The sequence below is a fragment of the Poecilia mexicana genome, unplaced genomic scaffold (assembly GCF_051168715.1).
Source record: "Poecilia mexicana isolate PSO_F unplaced genomic scaffold, ASM5116871v1 scaffold_6, whole genome shotgun sequence".
In the NCBI taxonomy this organism is placed as follows: Eukaryota; Metazoa; Chordata; class Actinopteri; order Cyprinodontiformes; family Poeciliidae; genus Poecilia; species Poecilia mexicana.
The window spans coordinates 8,153,405-8,170,458 of NW_028263375.1; the positions used below are offsets into that span (position 1 = coordinate 8,153,405).

General features: G+C 36.9%; 1 protein-coding gene across 2 annotated transcripts in view; it reads right to left on the reverse strand.

Annotated features, from left to right (window-relative positions):
- dgkzb (diacylglycerol kinase, zeta b) overlaps positions 1–12,855 on the reverse strand; it is a 54,184-nt gene extending 41,329 nt beyond the window's left edge. For both annotated transcript variants that reach the window (XM_014993967.2, XM_088006170.1), the window contains exon 1: positions 12,724–12,855. The gene's annotated coding sequence lies outside the window, so the exon portion shown is untranslated. The remainder of the gene's footprint in view (positions 1–12,723) is intronic.
- Between the last annotated feature and the right edge of the window lie 4,199 nt (positions 12,856–17,054).

Sequence of the window (17,054 nt, forward strand, 5' to 3'; positions counted from 1 at the left end):
TGCACCGACGTGAACGAGTTTGACTGCCAGTGATTCAAAAGTGAGGAATGAAGGAGAGCAGATAAGAGAGAAGAAGCCTCTGTAGTTACAAACATTAGATTTATTTTGAGTTTAGCAAAATAAACTCAAAAATAAGCAAATAAATCTGAGTGTCATCAGCGTAAAGCATGATCAGAAAAATAATCAATCACACGAAGAATCTAAAAAAAGGGACGTAATGTTTTACTATTAAATGTCAAAACTATGACCAGCTGGATATCACGGTTCAATAGGATTTCATTTCACAGTTTACTAAAGAGTTAGTTTTTAAAAGTGAAGGCAAAACAGAGCGAGGGAAAAGAAGAACACGAGTGGTTTTGAGTTGTTCTTCACCTGATTTTCAACGTTATTTTCCCGTCTTTGCTTTGGCGTGCAGCAGATGCTGCGATTCCTGAAAGTTTAATAAACGATAAAAACTGGACTAATTACTTTGTTACGTTCAGTTGATTGTGATCGATATATAAGTGAGGGAATAAATAGACTGGGGATAAATGATGGGAAGATGGAAATATTCAAATCTAAATTAGAAACTGACTTGCATCAAATGGACTCCGAAAAATCACATCTTTAATCTTTAGCTCAGGTTCAGGTTTCAATTGAGAATTAATTTTTATTTTCTCCAGAAATATGACAGAACCTTTAACCTTTGATGTAGCTACTGATGTCAGTAGCTACATCAGAAGCTACTGACATCAGTAGCTACATTTCCCCTACAGCCAGCTAGAAAATGTTTAGAAATGTTTAAATATTTTTAATAGGTTAGTATATATCATAAAGTATGCTTTATGATATATTTAACAAACTACATTTCATACAGCGGCAATTACTGGTATGTAAAATTAAATTAATTGTCTAATATAAAAAACTAAATTTGTTTCAACCTTTTTTGCATCTCGACAGAAACAAAACTCTTTGTAATACTGATACTTAATGTGAAGCAGATGTCATCAGCAAAAGGTCTAAAAATCAACCCGTCAATCAATCAAGTTTATCTGTGTAGCACATTTCAGCAACAAGGCAGTTCAAAGTGCTTTACATCATAAGAACACAAAAATACAAAGTTATGTTGTCCTCTGTTAGAGGTTTGACTCACAGACCGACCCACCTGGACATGTTAACCCAGCTGGGCTTCATTTCTTTATTTGGCAACAGAAAAAAGAAATAATAATAAAATCAGTATCAGCTAAAACTGTAACCGGTAATCTGTGATTTAGTTCATAGATCAACAGAGAATACAGATTTCTCAGCTTTAATTTGTGTTATTTGTGATAGAAACTGAATAAGAAATAAACATTTTAGTGATATATTCATGCTCATCCTGGATTTGCATGGTTTGGTGGATATAAATCAATATTTATGGTGCCTGAAAGTGTACAGAACTAACTATGGCGGGTAATAGGCGCCGTCCAAACAGCTGGACTTGTTTACAGGTCAGAAGTGTCCAAATGTTTTGCCTCTTGGGCCAAAATGATCAAGTCAGAGGTATTTCTGGGCCAAAAAAAAGTTAAATAAATAAATAAATAATAGAAAGACTAAAATAAAATTAAGCAGTGAGATTTTTTTTCATAGAAAAGAGATGTTATTTTCATTGTAGATCCAAAACTTTCAAATAATTTTACACATTTTCTGTATTAAAAGAAATTTCATCTAGTTTTCACCCGATTCTTTTCAGTTTCATTGAACAAATTTATTTACAAGAAAAAAAATTGAGTCACTTTCTTTCAACACAGTTGCCATATTTAGCCAAGTTTATTATTATTACTTATTATAGAAGCCTGGTTATAAAAAGACAAATACTTTGTGTTGTGCGTAACATTTTCTATTTACCCTGATTACAAATAAAAATTTGGCCAAATTTTTATTCCTCTTGAATTGAAGTTCAGGGCCACAATAAAATCCCCCAAAGCCCAGAAATGGCCCCCGCACCGCAGACACCAGGTGCCAGGTGTTCATTAACAGATCGATAAAACCTTGGAGGACCCGAGGGATCGGAGCCTATAACTGATAGTGTTTAAAGAGAAGTGGCCGCGAACACAGCCCTGAGGTACAGCACAGGTCAGACAGCCGCTGATGCTACAACAGAAACTGATCTGCAGATCAGCTGAGTTGATAAAAACCCTCAAATACCAACAAACCGATAGACAAAAGAGATAAGAAAGTAGAAAATGTCAGTTGAGATCAAACAAGCCAACTTGTATGCAAAACGAAGAAACGTTGGTCGAGAATTACTGCACAAAGTCAGCGAAAGGCATGCAATTACCCATGCATACAAAAAGACAGAAAACCTGTCAGGATCATCAACATGCAGATGGTTTTCTGACTCACTGCTCAAAACGAGAGATTATTAATAGTTAAATAAAGTTTTTTGTTTGTCAGGCGGTTTTTTGTGCATTAATTTAAAACTCCAGACAGTATCATCTGGGCCGATCTGGTCACCACTTCTACTTTCTAGAGGCGCCGCTGCAGAACGCATGTGAGGATCCTAATGAGTAGCATGCAATCACATAAAAACGTGAAGTGGACTTACAAACGGTTAAAGGTTAACATCAATATGGAGATAAATGTCACCGTGTATAAACATCAGCAGCTCCGTTTCAAAACAGGAAATATTCTTTACTAAACTGTAACGTCTGATCATTCAGAGTAAGGACAGAGAAAGAAGATAAACATTGAAAAAAAATCGGAGAAGTTACTCATATCAACTCATTTGCTCAGATTTTACAATCATCTCAATCAGTTTTGCTGTAGTAGCTTCAGATTGGTGTTCATGTCTGTTTTTTATGGGGATGTTTGTTTTCTGAAAGAAAAAGTTTTTAAATGCATAGTCCTGTCAGAATAAGCAATAAAACATTTAATCAATAAATCGTGAGATAAATTAAAGCAAAATCAATAATTTTCATTTGGATGATTTATTGTTTTTCTGTTTTCTCTCTTTCGACCAAAAACTGGATGATAAAAGTCTTCAGTCTGGTGTTTTGGTCTAACTGACCTTTTTTTTTAAAAAAAAAAAATTTGCTTAGAGAGACTTCATCATATGTTTTATTTGTCTTTCTATTGTTTTATTTTTGATATTTAAAATGTCTTCCAGTTCCAGTGTTAAATGTTTGTATAAGTTTAAAGTTTATTTATATCTTAGAATGTGTTCTTGCATTTTTATGTCATTACCATATTATTACTTGAAAATAGTCTCAAAACGATGATATTATTGTCATCACAATAACTTATTTAGTGATTTATCATCCAGTAAAACTTGTTATTGTGGCAGGCCTCCCAACAAACCCAGATCTCAGGTTGGTTGAAGTGAAATCTGGTGCAGTTTGAAGGCTAACCGGACGGCTCCAAAAGCAGGAAGTGGTCTAATGTGAAGGGGTTTCTTGGTAAAACAAACTAGCATCTAGCATTAGCAGTGAAAATAAAAGCAAAATCCTACAAAATATGATGTCACTCCATTTTTGTTTACGTTTTGTGAAGAAGGAAGTTGAGCTCAGCGTTTTCTTCAGAGGTTTTTGTGTCGTTTTCTGCAGTGATTCTTGATGCAGCGCCCCCAGAGGCGAGGAGGGGAACATGTTTTTCAAAACGTTTGGATTATTTGAAACATTGCAGTATGAAAGTGAACCGCAGCTGAAAATGTAACAAATGTTTAAATTTTGCTCCCCAATCAAACTGAATCCATCAGGTGCGAAAACCTGAATAATCAGACCAGTAAAAACTATTGATCTTCTGAGAAACTGAGACAATTTCATGTCATTTTGGTGCTGGAAGGTTAAACCAGACTTTATTAGGCCTCCTGGTAGTTTATATTTCCAGTAGCAGCAGCCAAAGGAAGCGGCAGCATCGTTCTCCTTTGAATCCATCGCTTGTTTCCGGAGCGGCTCAGGAAGGAGAAGAAGAGGACGAGGAAGAAAATGAGGAGGAGGAGTGGAGTCCACCTCCCCGTCCTCGGAGAGAGCTGCAGATTGAATCCTCTTCTCCGGAGTCCAAAGCTCCCAGCAGGCACTAAAAATGAGCGCCTTTAATTAATTGCTCTGCCAATCCATTAATAGCAGCTATAATTAGAGGACCATGGGAGATCGCTGGCAGATTAAACGATCCAGCTGAATGAACCTCAGGTTGCACTTGTTACCTTTTTTATTCACCACAGAGACTTTCTAGGACCTCACATTGTTCTAACAGACCGCTACGCTTCAAACTTCGTCATATTTCATAAAAGTGTGAATATTTTCAGCTGACAGTAGGGCTACTGCAACAAACTGCGAGTCTGTTTAGTACAGGAAAGGCAAAACCTTTTCGTTTTTGACGACTCCTGCTAACCATAATGACAAAAATCCAGTTTGTGACTAAAAAGCATGCTGGTGTGTTACTCAGAGGTCCCTGCAGATCAGGGAAGTATCAGATTTGGGAACACATGAGCTCAGACGCACGCGTGTCCTCTGCATGTGAACGGCTCATTTAGAGCAGCTAGCATGTGGGTCAGTCCAGCAGGAGGTGAATCTGTTCGGTATTTTCCTCATTTAATGCATCAGTTTAGTCAAACAACTACTGGGCGGATTAAAACTAATAATAATAGTAATAATTTTACTATTTATTGCTTAAATTTAACCCTGAAAACAAAGTGGCTTCAGTGAATTAAAAGCTCATGTTTCTTTATTTTTTAGCATTGTTGCTACACCTTTATTGAATAAACAGTGGAGAAATGCAGTAAAAATAAAAATACCGACAGTTTTAGGGGTTTTTAAATGCCATTAAGATGAAGAACCTGTAAACTTGTTCTACCAAAAACTCCTCAAGTGCCAGTTTTAGTTCCACCTGTTTATTGCATTCAGGCAATAAAACGTCTTTTTGTTCTTATTTTGAAAAGAAATTTAATTATCTCTATATTTTCATATTTTAATACATTTGTAACACTGTTTAAAATAATCTTAAGAGGTTTAATGAAAAAAATCAGCAGAATTTGCCAATTTTTATTTGATTAATCAATTAATCATAACAATAATCGATAACTAAAATTAACTGCAGCCCCTCCGTTAGTCTCTAAATTGGCTCTGTGTATGTTTCTTTCCCAGTGAAGGACTTCTAACAAACTGCAGACAATGGATTGATGGATTTGTCTTCCCTTTGCAAGGACAAAAAGAATCCTAAAAGTTACTTCAGCTTAGATCAGGGATGTCCAAACTTTCTGTCGCATGAGCCAAACTCCTCAAGTCAAAAGTATTCATGTGTTGAGAAAATGTAAAGAACTAAAATCAAGCAAATGAAGTAGTTTGATTGTTTTTGTTTCGTAGGAAAGGAATGTTGTTCATCACAGATCCAACATTTGAAAGGATTTTGCACGTTTGCTTTATTAAAAGAAAGGCATCTGGTTTCTAGCTTCTTTTGGCTCCATTGAAAAACATTTATTCCCAGTAAAAGAACAGGATCTGGGTCTCTCAAAAGGCTAGACAAATTTAACAAATTAAACAAAAACTCTCTGGATGTGTATGACTCTATTATAAAACAACAATTTCCAAAAGTTCCACATGTAAGAGAACTTGTCAACATAACTGTAAGGAACAAACAATAACACACGGATATTTATTTATTTACAAAAAGCCCAGAGAAGAAAGGGGAACACACACAAACACAAAAAGAAATATCGATCTCCTTGGGAGTACTGCATGTGAATTGGAAAGCAATCACAAAGAAACACACATAGTTAGTGTTGTACTTTTTATATCATAACAAAATTATGTCCGTAATAACTTTGCCCTAAAAAGTAATCTGCATCAACCACCTGTGCTGGACGGGACAGATTATTTTCTAACTGAAATTGGAGGCCACAAAAAATCAGTCTGGGGACCACAAAGGGCCCCCGCGCCGCATTTTGGACACCCCAAGATAAACCCATCTGGTGCAGATTGTGTTTTATCGCCGGTGTTTAGTTTCCCATTTCTGACAGAAGCTCACAGAAAACAACTCTGTCTCAGCTTAGTCAGGTTTAGCTTCACCAAATTAGCATCATGTGAACCGTTTCCTCTAAATTCATCTTTCAAAGTTGCTCCACTCACGTCGCATGTTGAATGAACCACATGCAGTAAAAAGCCTCGTTGAATTCTGATTGGTCAGTTTTGTTTATTTTTACTCCAACTGTGTTTCCCCTTGAGGGGAGTAATCATTGTAATGCTTCATAAAACAGGAACAACAGCATTCAAATGAAACGCTTTAACGACCAAACACTTCAGCAGGTTTTAAAAAGCATAATTTATGTGAAATATGAGAAATGTAAACGTACCAATTCTAAACTGATCCTCAGTTGTCTCCATAGATCTTCATCCTGCAGCCAATAAATATGAAGCTAGACCAAAAATAACTTAATGAATGGCTTTAGATGTGAAAATGAAGAAGTTAAAGGTATTTCTGTGGAGGAAACCAATCAAGTAAAATAAGTTCATATTAACCTTTCTAATATTTCCACTGACATGAAATTCACACAAGATGTCGGCAGCAACCCAAGTAATCGACTACTGGGTTGGAAATTAAAGCAATTAATCCACAAATGAAGGAATGGATGAACACAGAGACAACAGGAAGAAGAATTGAACACATGGTACTAAAAGTACTGAGGCACTGATGTGAACCAATACCAATATTAAAGGGGTAGTACAAAATATTACATATTTTCCAGGCACAAAGTGCAATTTCATAGCATAATCAAGTAACTATGTTACTTTCAGTAATTATATAAATGCTATATATTCTTAATATGACTTAAATTAAACTTAGCGCCTTGAAATTGGGCCTCTGTCTCTTTAAAAATTCCTGCTCTTTTTGAAGATCTGCTTTCAGGAAGTCATCACAACACTTCTCCTCTCTTAACCCTTTAACAACATTTTTAACCAGCATTTCACTGAGAAGTAGCTCCTGTAATGAGCTCAGAAGATCAGGTCCACCAGGTGTCTGCTAATCGCTGCTGGCTAGTCTGAAGGAGCTACGCCTTGGAGGCGGGGCTAGGTCCACCCAGGTGTTTTGTTCAGCTGAATGGTTGCCATGGAGACTAAATGATTTCTCAAACATGCATGAAAGAATCAAAGCAACACTACAGGTATGTTCTTGATTAGGAAATAACATTATATAAAGTGCGAACTGAATACAAATGTCCAAAATGTAAACAAAAAATTATTTCCACTTTTTTTTAATTATTGCTCCAGTATGTTCAAATTTTAGAAATGCCGTTTTAAATCATTTTGCAACGTGATGTGATTGTTTTCACTAATCACACCACCTTGTTCAATACCTCTGTATTAAAACTTGTTTAAAAATTTAAACAGTATTCCTCCTGATATGTGCAAATGAATTTCAGCTTTCTAAATACTGACAGCAAGTTTCTTGGTTTTCTTTGCTTTTTGTTTCCTTCCTGTTCAATTCTTATTTCCTGGATCGTCCCAATTCACTCCTGTGACTTCCAATGTGGATCAATTTGCCTTCATTTCTTTGTGTGATTTTACATTAAAGGCACCATTAGAAATATTTAAACTGAGAAAAACATTTACTTTAACTGCTGTAAATAATTTCTTAATTTCTTGTTAAAAAGTTTCTAATTTCAAAGAATAATCCTGTCAACAGTCCAAACTTCTCAAGTTTGTTTTGGAAGTTCAGAGATCAAACATTTTGATGATTTTTAACCTTTCTCCGTTTTATTTGCACATATTTATCTGCCAGAAAATGAGAAAAAGGAAGCCAGTCATGATTGATGGATAAAAATACCAACAAGAAGTACGGGTCAAAGACAGTTCAAACGGTCAAACAAAGACTTCAAATCCAATAATAGCAACACATTTTAGCTGTTAATTAAGTCACTTTCTAGAAGGAAAGGCTTTCCTGATGTTAAAGATTTGAATCTTTTCTTTTTGTTTACATCAATTGAAAAGTTTTAGGGTTTCGGTTTGTCCTTTGAACCGACTCGCTTTCATATTTTTGATAATTTTTCTGAAGTACAGTAGGAAAAATAACAGATTTCCCAAAAACAAAGTCTTCAAAAACCAAAAATGTGATCGATAATCGATTTATCACCCTGTCCTACTATAAAGAATCTGTTTCAGGTTAAAGTAAAAAACAACAACTCTGTGAAAAAGAAAAGAAAAAAAGGTCAGGAAACTGAAGCGTTTGTCTTTTTTTGGACAGCAGGTTTCCGGATCTGGTCTAAACTGCATTTACAATCTTTTTATAGTTTCTGTGGTAAAAACAACTAAAAAACACCCCTAAGATCAGATCAGATCTGTAACCGTTTTCACTGAAACTCTGACTCGCTGCAGCGCTAAGCTCCAGCTGGAAACATCTGGATGAAGATGAACAGCAGGATCGTTTCTCTTTTCCTGTGGAGAGGTGTCCGCCGACTGTCACACTAATTTCACTGTTTTTCTAATTCATAAGAGGGTCCATAAATCTACCGATTCATTTTAGAAACGAGTGGAGTAGAAGCATCTTCATCATCATCATCATCAGGAAAACATCTTTCAAGCTGTAAATATTCAGAGTTAATCTGAATACGATCGCCTCTGCTGGATTTTTCGCATGTAAACCTCCAACTCAAAAAGTTTCCAGTAAATTAAAACTTCAAGCACGTTGTTTTGGAGCGTCTGAATCAGCATTTAATTATACAAAACGGTGAAAGATGATGAAAAGTTTCCGAATAGAAGCTTAAAACGGCAGAAAACAGCGGAGGCACAAGGAGAAACTGAAAAATGTTTTGTAATGCGAACCGATATGATGGGAAACGGATTCATAGAAACTAAACTGGTGACAAAACGTTTAGTTAAACAATAATAGAGAGCGGAGGAGTCGTATGGTAATCCACAAAGAGCGCTGAAACGTCAAATGAAACTAAATTCAGAGTCATTACCTTCTAAACATCCGGTTTCAACTGCTAAATGGGCTTTATGTCGTTCCTTCAAAGGAATAACGTAAAATCCAATAGACAATAAATCAATAATTAATATGTTTGATAAAATGAGTTCCGATCCAGAACCACACAGGATTCTGGGGGATGTAGGCAGAAGAAATGTTTTAGCTACTCAACCTCTCACAGCTAGCTAAAAAATGTTGGTGGAATCAACTGACTCTCTCACTGTTTGGTTACCTAGCAACTCTCTCACTCTTTTTGGTTACCTAGCAACGGACTGTTGAGTAGTGCAGCAGCAGTTTCAAGCTCCCCAAAAAATATTCGGCAATGTTGCCGGACAAGGTCAGTTTCTGCCCAGCTTTTGAACTCGTTTGGCTGGACAAACCAACTTTGGTGGATTGTTAAAATTCGAACCGTTTTTCACAGCAATGGCTGGTTTTGAGGAAGGTTTCGTATGGAAATTCTTTCAAAATAGTTGTCACTGTGTGGCAGAACTTGAACTTCCACAGAACTTTTAATAAAATGCAGTGTTACTGCACTTATCTTGTAAGTTTATTTTGAAATGGCTAGAATCTGTCGAATGTGACATAATCAATGATTAGTTATTGGTTAATCAAGTGTCACTACTGTAAAACAGAGATTCCAACATGATTTAAAAGGACAAAAAACCCAATAACTTCATATTGTTTCCAAAGAAAATTGACTATCACTTCATTATTGTCAAATATTTGAAAATTGTCTCTATTACAAAAAGTCTTAAAATGATACAACTCACAAATATAAAAGTACAATGTTTTCAAAACAACCACTAATTTAAAAAAAAAAAAAAAAAAAAGAAAAATCTTTGGGATGCCCCCTACAGATTGGAGCCCTGGGCTACTGCCCCAACGTCAGGCCCAGTTTATGAATAAGAACATGGCCACCACCAAAACTTTTATGTTTAATGCCGAAATATTGTGCATCTCTAATATAAATGTAGTTCGACTGTGAAGTTAACATGGAGAAAAAACATCAATAATTCATAAGAGTAATTCATCTTTTAAAATCTCGAACACAGAAGAATTACTTTCCATATCAGGTTTTCGTATTTATCCAGAGCTGAAACACACAGAGACAAATTTCAGGTTTTCTAGGAAATCTGACATTACCGATAACCGACAGATCAAACAATCAATTCCACAAAACCGCAACAACTACGCAGTAAACTGAGTTTCTTTTTACCCACAGTAAAATAAACCTGTCAGCCGTACACTGCAAAAACACAAACCTCATAAAGTACTTTTGGTCTAGTTTCTAATGTAAAACATCTTAGTAAACTTAAAATAAGACAGATTTAGGAGCTCGTTTTAGGTCACCAATTCCTTATTACTGATTTAAAAACGTAATAGTTCTACTAGCAGATAATTTTACTTATAACAAGACTTTTTTATGTTTTAAATGATACAACCTGCCAGTGGAACTGTAACTTTTTGATCAATATTAATATTATTGTGCCTAAAAGTTGCTTGCAACTTACTACACTAGATTTTCCTAAATGGCAAATATGTAAAACCAAATTTTTTGTGTTCACTTAATATCTGTACGTCTGTAAGTCAAATTCTGTTTCTGTACACAAACTTGGCAAATAAAGCTAATTGTGAAAATCTTTTTTGATTTTGTTTTTTAATACTGAAAGTTAAGCACAGCCTGAAAACTAAAAACTTCCCATCAGGGTTACCTGCAGATACCTGCATCATAAAACAATAAACCGGTTTAAATTTTCAGCCCTCAGTTAGAGGCAGAGTTGTAATAAAGCTAATTATTTCAGCATTGTGTCGTCTTTTCTGAATGTTCATCTCGACAGAGGAGAAATTCCTGGGTTGTCATGAAAAGTTTCTGTTTCAGGCTAAACTGCTGCTCTTCCTCCAGACATGAAACCATCAGAAACATGTGGCAGCTGCAGCACCAACATGCTGCAGCATCACAGCTGGATGCAAATCAAAGCAGGATCTGCAGGTTATTTATGACCTGACGTCTTCTGCTATGGTCACGGTTTTACTTTCACTACTAAATATACTTCTTGGCCCCTAAAGGTGGGGAGGAAAACAATTTACACTTACACTGATCTATTATGCATTTTAAACATATTTTGTTCCCACACTGGCTCAGCTGTATTCTTGTTAAATATTTAGAAAATATCAGATTCACTGTAACACAGACTGCTACAGATCTTTCCTGTCAACAGCCATTGCTATCTAGAATAACTATTTGAAGGATTTTAATTAAGATGAGTTACAACAACATTTAATTTCCCTTTGGGGTCATATGAAATGTTTCTTCCTTCCTTCAGGTTTTATTTCTGGTTATTTAGTCTGAAAAAAAATCTCTAAAGATTAAACCCGTTTCAATTACCATTTCTACTATTTGGGAGTTGTCTTTAATTGTTTTCTGGACATAAGTTTTCAGTAATTAAAGATATGTTATTGTGTTTTTTACCATCTGCTGGTTTTCTGTTGCATATTTCTGCTCACGCTCCAGGATTGAACGTGTTTAGAAAATGTTCTTTTCTAATTCAAATTGAATTAATATTTTTTTTCAGTCAATTTTTGTCCAATGCAGTTTAAATGACATGCAAGTAACTTTTCAGCATAGGAGTTTGTTTTAAGTCAATAATTATATTAAGTTAATATAGATGGAAAAAAAACTAGCTCAACTGGCAGATTATTTCACTTAGAACAATAAACTTTCCCTTGTTACAAGTGAAATAATCTCGTGGAGCTAGTACATTTTTATCAATATTATGGAATTATTTACTTAAAAGAAGCTCCTGTATCTTGCTGAAAAGTTACTTTCAAATTAGTTTTGCCTTATTTCAAGTCTACTAATATCTGTACTAGAAACTAGACAGAAATACTTGCTAAAATGTTGTGTTTTTGCAGCTGTTTTATTTTTATTTTTTGAAAAAAAATGTCTGATTCCTGCTCAGATCGGTTTCAGTCAATCTGTGTGTATTTGTTGCAATGCTCCTTGTGTGTTCATGTCTGTTCTCGCGTAATAAGTTAAATAATTTATTGTACTTACAGGTGCGCCGATTGCAGCTTTCTGGCCGATCACTAATTACTGATCTTTTAAAAACCTGACCTGCCGATTCTGATTTTGGAAAATACCAACTTTAAAAAAAAAATGTTTTATCTGAAATGTCGCTCAATATAGCAAGATAAAGTTGTTGAATTGGCAACAGTGGAGTGACTATTGTTAACCGTAGACGTGCAGACATGACCTGGTGGGTCGGTCTGTCAGTCAAACTTCTCACTGGAGAGCAGAAGAGGAAAGACGCTGATTTTTAGACCTTTGCTGAGGTAGATAAAATCGGCTTCACATGTAAAATTCGGCTGATTATCGATCTCCAAAATTAAGGAATGAATCAGTGCGCCCATAGTTGGAATGCTACTTATTGTGTGTTCCCATTTTATAAGTGAAATAATCTGCCACTGAAATTAGACCTTTATATCAACTTAAGGAATTAGACTTAAAACAAACTCCTACATCTTGGTGAAAGTTAGTTTTACATTAAAAGAAGTATACTAAGAAATTTGAACCAACAATACTTGCTAACATGTTGCGTTTTGCAGTGTACTGGTAGTTTTATGATAATATTTTAGTTTTGCAGTGTTCTCTTTATATTTTCTGATAAAAACGTCTAATTCCTGCTCAGATCTGTCAGTTTACGCTCTGTAACCCTGTGGGTTTCACTCAGCCATGTGTGCATTTGTTGCAAAGCCGCTTTTCGGAGGAACTCATCAAAAAGGAGCAGAAGAGGAGGAACTCACTTCCTGCAGAAGATCCTGAAGCCGAAGGTCCTGTTGTTTTGCTGGCAGCTGGGCGCCGGGGCCTCGGAGGGCAGCTCTGCGTTGGAGGCTGAGGAGGACGATGCGGAGGTGACTGGCTGCTCCTCCTGCTCCTCCTGCTGCTCCTCCTGCTGATCCATGTCCTCCTCCTCCGCTCACAGGCTGGGCTGGTCCGGGGTCAGCTGCTCCGGGCTGCACGCAGCCATGCTGACAGCTGCTCAACTTTCCACCGACAGCTCTCAGACACAGGAAGTGCAGCTTCAGATCTTCCGCGTGCTAAGCTTCACTTCACAGCAGGAAGCTGAAACTCTCAGTTGTGTTTTTTTGTGTGCTGAGGAGGTGGAGGTAGTTGGGGTAAAAATGGGGGTGGGAGGTTGTTGGTTTCTACGCTGACTTCCTTACTTCCTTCCTGGCCCTAACTAACCCTCCAAGCCGGAGAAAGCCTCTCTCCTCTGCATGCTCTCTGAACACAGCTGCATATCCAGGAGTTTCCAAACAAATGAAGAGGAAAAACTCGGTGCTCCTCTTCCTCCCGGCTCCTCTTCCTCCTCCTGGGTCGACCTGTTGCTGCTTCTCTTCACAGTTTGGCCGAGTCCAGCTTCTCTGCTGCTGCGCTTCACTCTTTTCTCTTGACTTTTTATCTCAGCTCTATGTCTCTCCCTCTCCTTTTCCTCCCTGTCTCCGCCCACAGCCCCGCTTCTCGGCTTCCGATTGGCTGGTTACAGAGAGGTGAGCTCTGCTGCCACCTGCCGGCGCCCCAGTCGCCCTGCAGGTGCAGAGAGGAGACCTAAAAAGAAAGGAAGCTAGAGGAGGAAAGTAGTGAACTCATTTTTCCAGAAGACTCATGTTTCGTTTTCTTTGTGTTTACTAAAATCGGAAGTTTCAGGTGAAACTAATCATGCTGCTCCTTTTCACCGCATGAGTTTGCTCCTCTTCACTTGGATCGCAACTCTGCAGCTCGGCTCGGTTTGCCCTCCCACATACGTTTTACATAAAGATGGTAAAAACATCCCACACTGCAGTGAAGCAGAGGTCGCGCGGCCGCACCGAGACCCACGCACGCTTCTTCACCGCATGCACGTGGCGGCTTCATCCCCCGGGTTCCCGCTCTAAGGAGGAACCGCACCGTGAGATGAGGCAGGTTATTTTTGACAGCCAATTAAAACGGAGGTGCAGCGGGCAGGAGGACGTTTAGCTTGAAAAAAAAAAAAAGATCTCCCACATGCGCTGATGCGCTGCCGAGCACACATAACGCTAGAAATCATAAAATAAATTAATTAATTTAAAAAAAAAAAAAAAAGAGAAAATATTTCCAAATCCTCCAACTGTATCTACTACAGTTCGGAGAGGGATAGCTAATATGTGGACACATTTTAATTGCACAAACAGCTGTCAAACACAAAAAATGCCGACTTGTGGCGCCCGCTTTAGCCTAGCGCCCCCATGCATCACATATACACATATACAACAAATGACAGCGATGAATGGCTTTAATGGCCAATAGCTGTGATTTCCATTATTATACAAATTAAAATGACAACAATTATTTTGCTTAATGGAAACACCAATTTCGAAAAAAAACTCAGTGAAAAGTTTTTTCCACCAGGATGAGGTGGGTTTTGAACCTTATGGAAACATTACACGTCACACGAGTCACGTGATTAACAGCGGGATGTTACTACTGGTGAAAACGCTGAAGAAGATGACAGGAAGTAGTAGGAAGATAATGTTTTGTTTTGTTTTGTTCTTATTTTATTTTAATAATGTTTGTTTTTTTTTACCAAAGACAAAAGAGAAATCCTACAATCAATAAAATCTGATGCTTTTTTGTTTATATCTTGAGAAGAAAATTGTGTTCAGGTTCTTCTTCTGAGGTTATTGTATCATTTCCTTCAGCAGTTCTTGGTGTAGCGCCCTGACAGGCGAGGAGGGGGAAAATTTTTTCAAAAATGTTGGATCTTTTGACAAACTGCAGTGAGAAAGCAAAACGCAGCAGCTGAAAATAAACAAATGCTGTAATTTTGATCCACAGTTGAACTGAGTCTAACGGACTATCAGGTATGAAAACACTCTTAAAGCTCAAAACTCGTCATGGATCAGAGCACAGGAAACGCTGCGGCGTGGTGCTGCTACGGTGACCTGCTGTCAGCGCGGATCAGAGGAGCTTCTGGTGGATCAAACGAGTGGGACGTGAAGCCTGTTTGGGGCCTGGTTCGTCCCACATAATCACATCATGCGGAGCTTCTGCAGCTGGGCGGGGACAGATATCTGTCCTGCAGCTCCAGCAGCACACACACACTCTGCAGGTAATCCCATTACCGGTCCCTGTAACACAGTACCATCATAAACTACTGTTTGATCCTCACTTATTACATTACGCATAATGAGTCGATGAAAGGTGCTCAGAACTGAAGGAGGCGTGATGCAGAGACCAAACTCACATTTATTCATTTTAAAAAGTTAGGACTGTGAATCATAAAGATATTTTATATTTATGTTAGCAGAACATTTCATGTAACTAAAACAACTAAAACAAAGAAAATGAAACTTTAAAATGCTCTTATTCAAATGCAGTTTATGGTGAAGAATAAATTAGGACACATGGAAAGTTTTTTTTTGTCAAATCAGTGTAAATATCTTAGTACACTTTAAATAAGACCAAACTAATCTATAAGTAACTTTTCAGCAAGATATAGGAGTAAATTATTTCACTTTTGATAGGGAGGAAATGTCTTTTTATAAGGGAAATAATCTGCCAACAGAAAAAGGTTTTTAAAAAATATGAAGGAATTGTTTTGAACAAGTTCCTATATATTCCTGAAAAGTTACTTATAAGTTATTTCAGTTTTACTAAGATATTTGCACTAGAAACTAAGCCAAAAATACTTGGTAAAATGTTGTGTTTTTGCATTACAACTTCACATTTATTCCTAAAATTACTTAAACCCAGTTAAATCAACTTAAGGTGCAGCGATATAGACATAAAGTTTTATCTCAATATTACATGGTCTTGCTGTGATAACAATAAAAAGTACAATAAGAACTATTTATTGTTTGTTTTTTAGCTAACAGTAAGGCTAATGCATCAATCATATCCCCACCAACACAACTACAGCTATTGAAAAACATTTGTAATATGATTCTTTAGGACATCAGTCAGACAATAAAAAATATCATTTATATCACTAAACTGCACACAGTAACTGGATATAATCATATTTTCTGATTTACTCATAAATTTTTAACATTTTTGTAAATGTGCCAGAATTAGTCAAAAGGTTAATTTGTCTTAAAAACAAAGGTTATATAAACAAGGTTTAAATTACTTAATTACACAAATTTAGTCAATAAATGCAAGACTTTATTGAACAAACAGTGGAATAAAATAGTAAAAATAACAATTCCAAAAATATGGACAGTTTTAGGGGTTTTAAACATAATTATTGTGACAATTAATATCTTGTCACAATAAGAAATTTATAGCAATAAATGCAGCATAAAAACTGACCTGGATCAGTTTATTTACTTCTTCTTTTTGATTGCTGCTTCTCATATTTGGTTCTGGTTCCGGGGAAGCAGAGTAGAGTTAATTTTCTTTTCATGTAAATAATCACCCCCGGCATTTATTAATAGCAAACGAAAGTAAAGATGTGTTTGTTGATGTTCAGCTTCCATCGGTTTGAGTCAGACGTGACGTGTCTGTGTGAAAAGCAGCCAAAGAAATTCCTCATCTCATCTTTCACCCAGCAGGACCAGAAACTCCAGTCGGGCGCGGAGCCTGAAAGCCGAGCCGATGGGGTTGCGTCAGGACGCGGATCAACTCTGGTTTGCTTAGACGCGGGACTCATCCTGTTTGACTTGTCACAGACAAGGAATTTTCTCGCAGAGAAGATCCCTGCGGCTGTTTTTTTTAAAAACATCTTTCAGTCTTTCACATACCTTTTGTTTGACAGTTGTAATAATTTCCTCCTGTCATCTACATGTAGAGATAAATCATTTAACTGCATGTGTTTGTTTGAGGAGGGGTGACTGTAATCGAACTCTGATACGGACCAGATCTGAACGTTTGAGACAACAGAATGCTTTGCGAACTCTGGTCCACCTAAAAACCTCGGCCTTGGTTCGGTTTAAATGAACTCTGGTGTGTTTTGAATGCATGTGACTCCAAAAACCGGAAGTGGAATATAGTGCAGGACATTCTGGGTAAATACAACCAAAACAAACTAGCACCTAGTACTAGCGGGAGAAATGGCTTGTGTTTTTAGTTTAGTTTTTTTTTTTTTTTTTTTTACCAAAGACAAAAGAGAAATCCT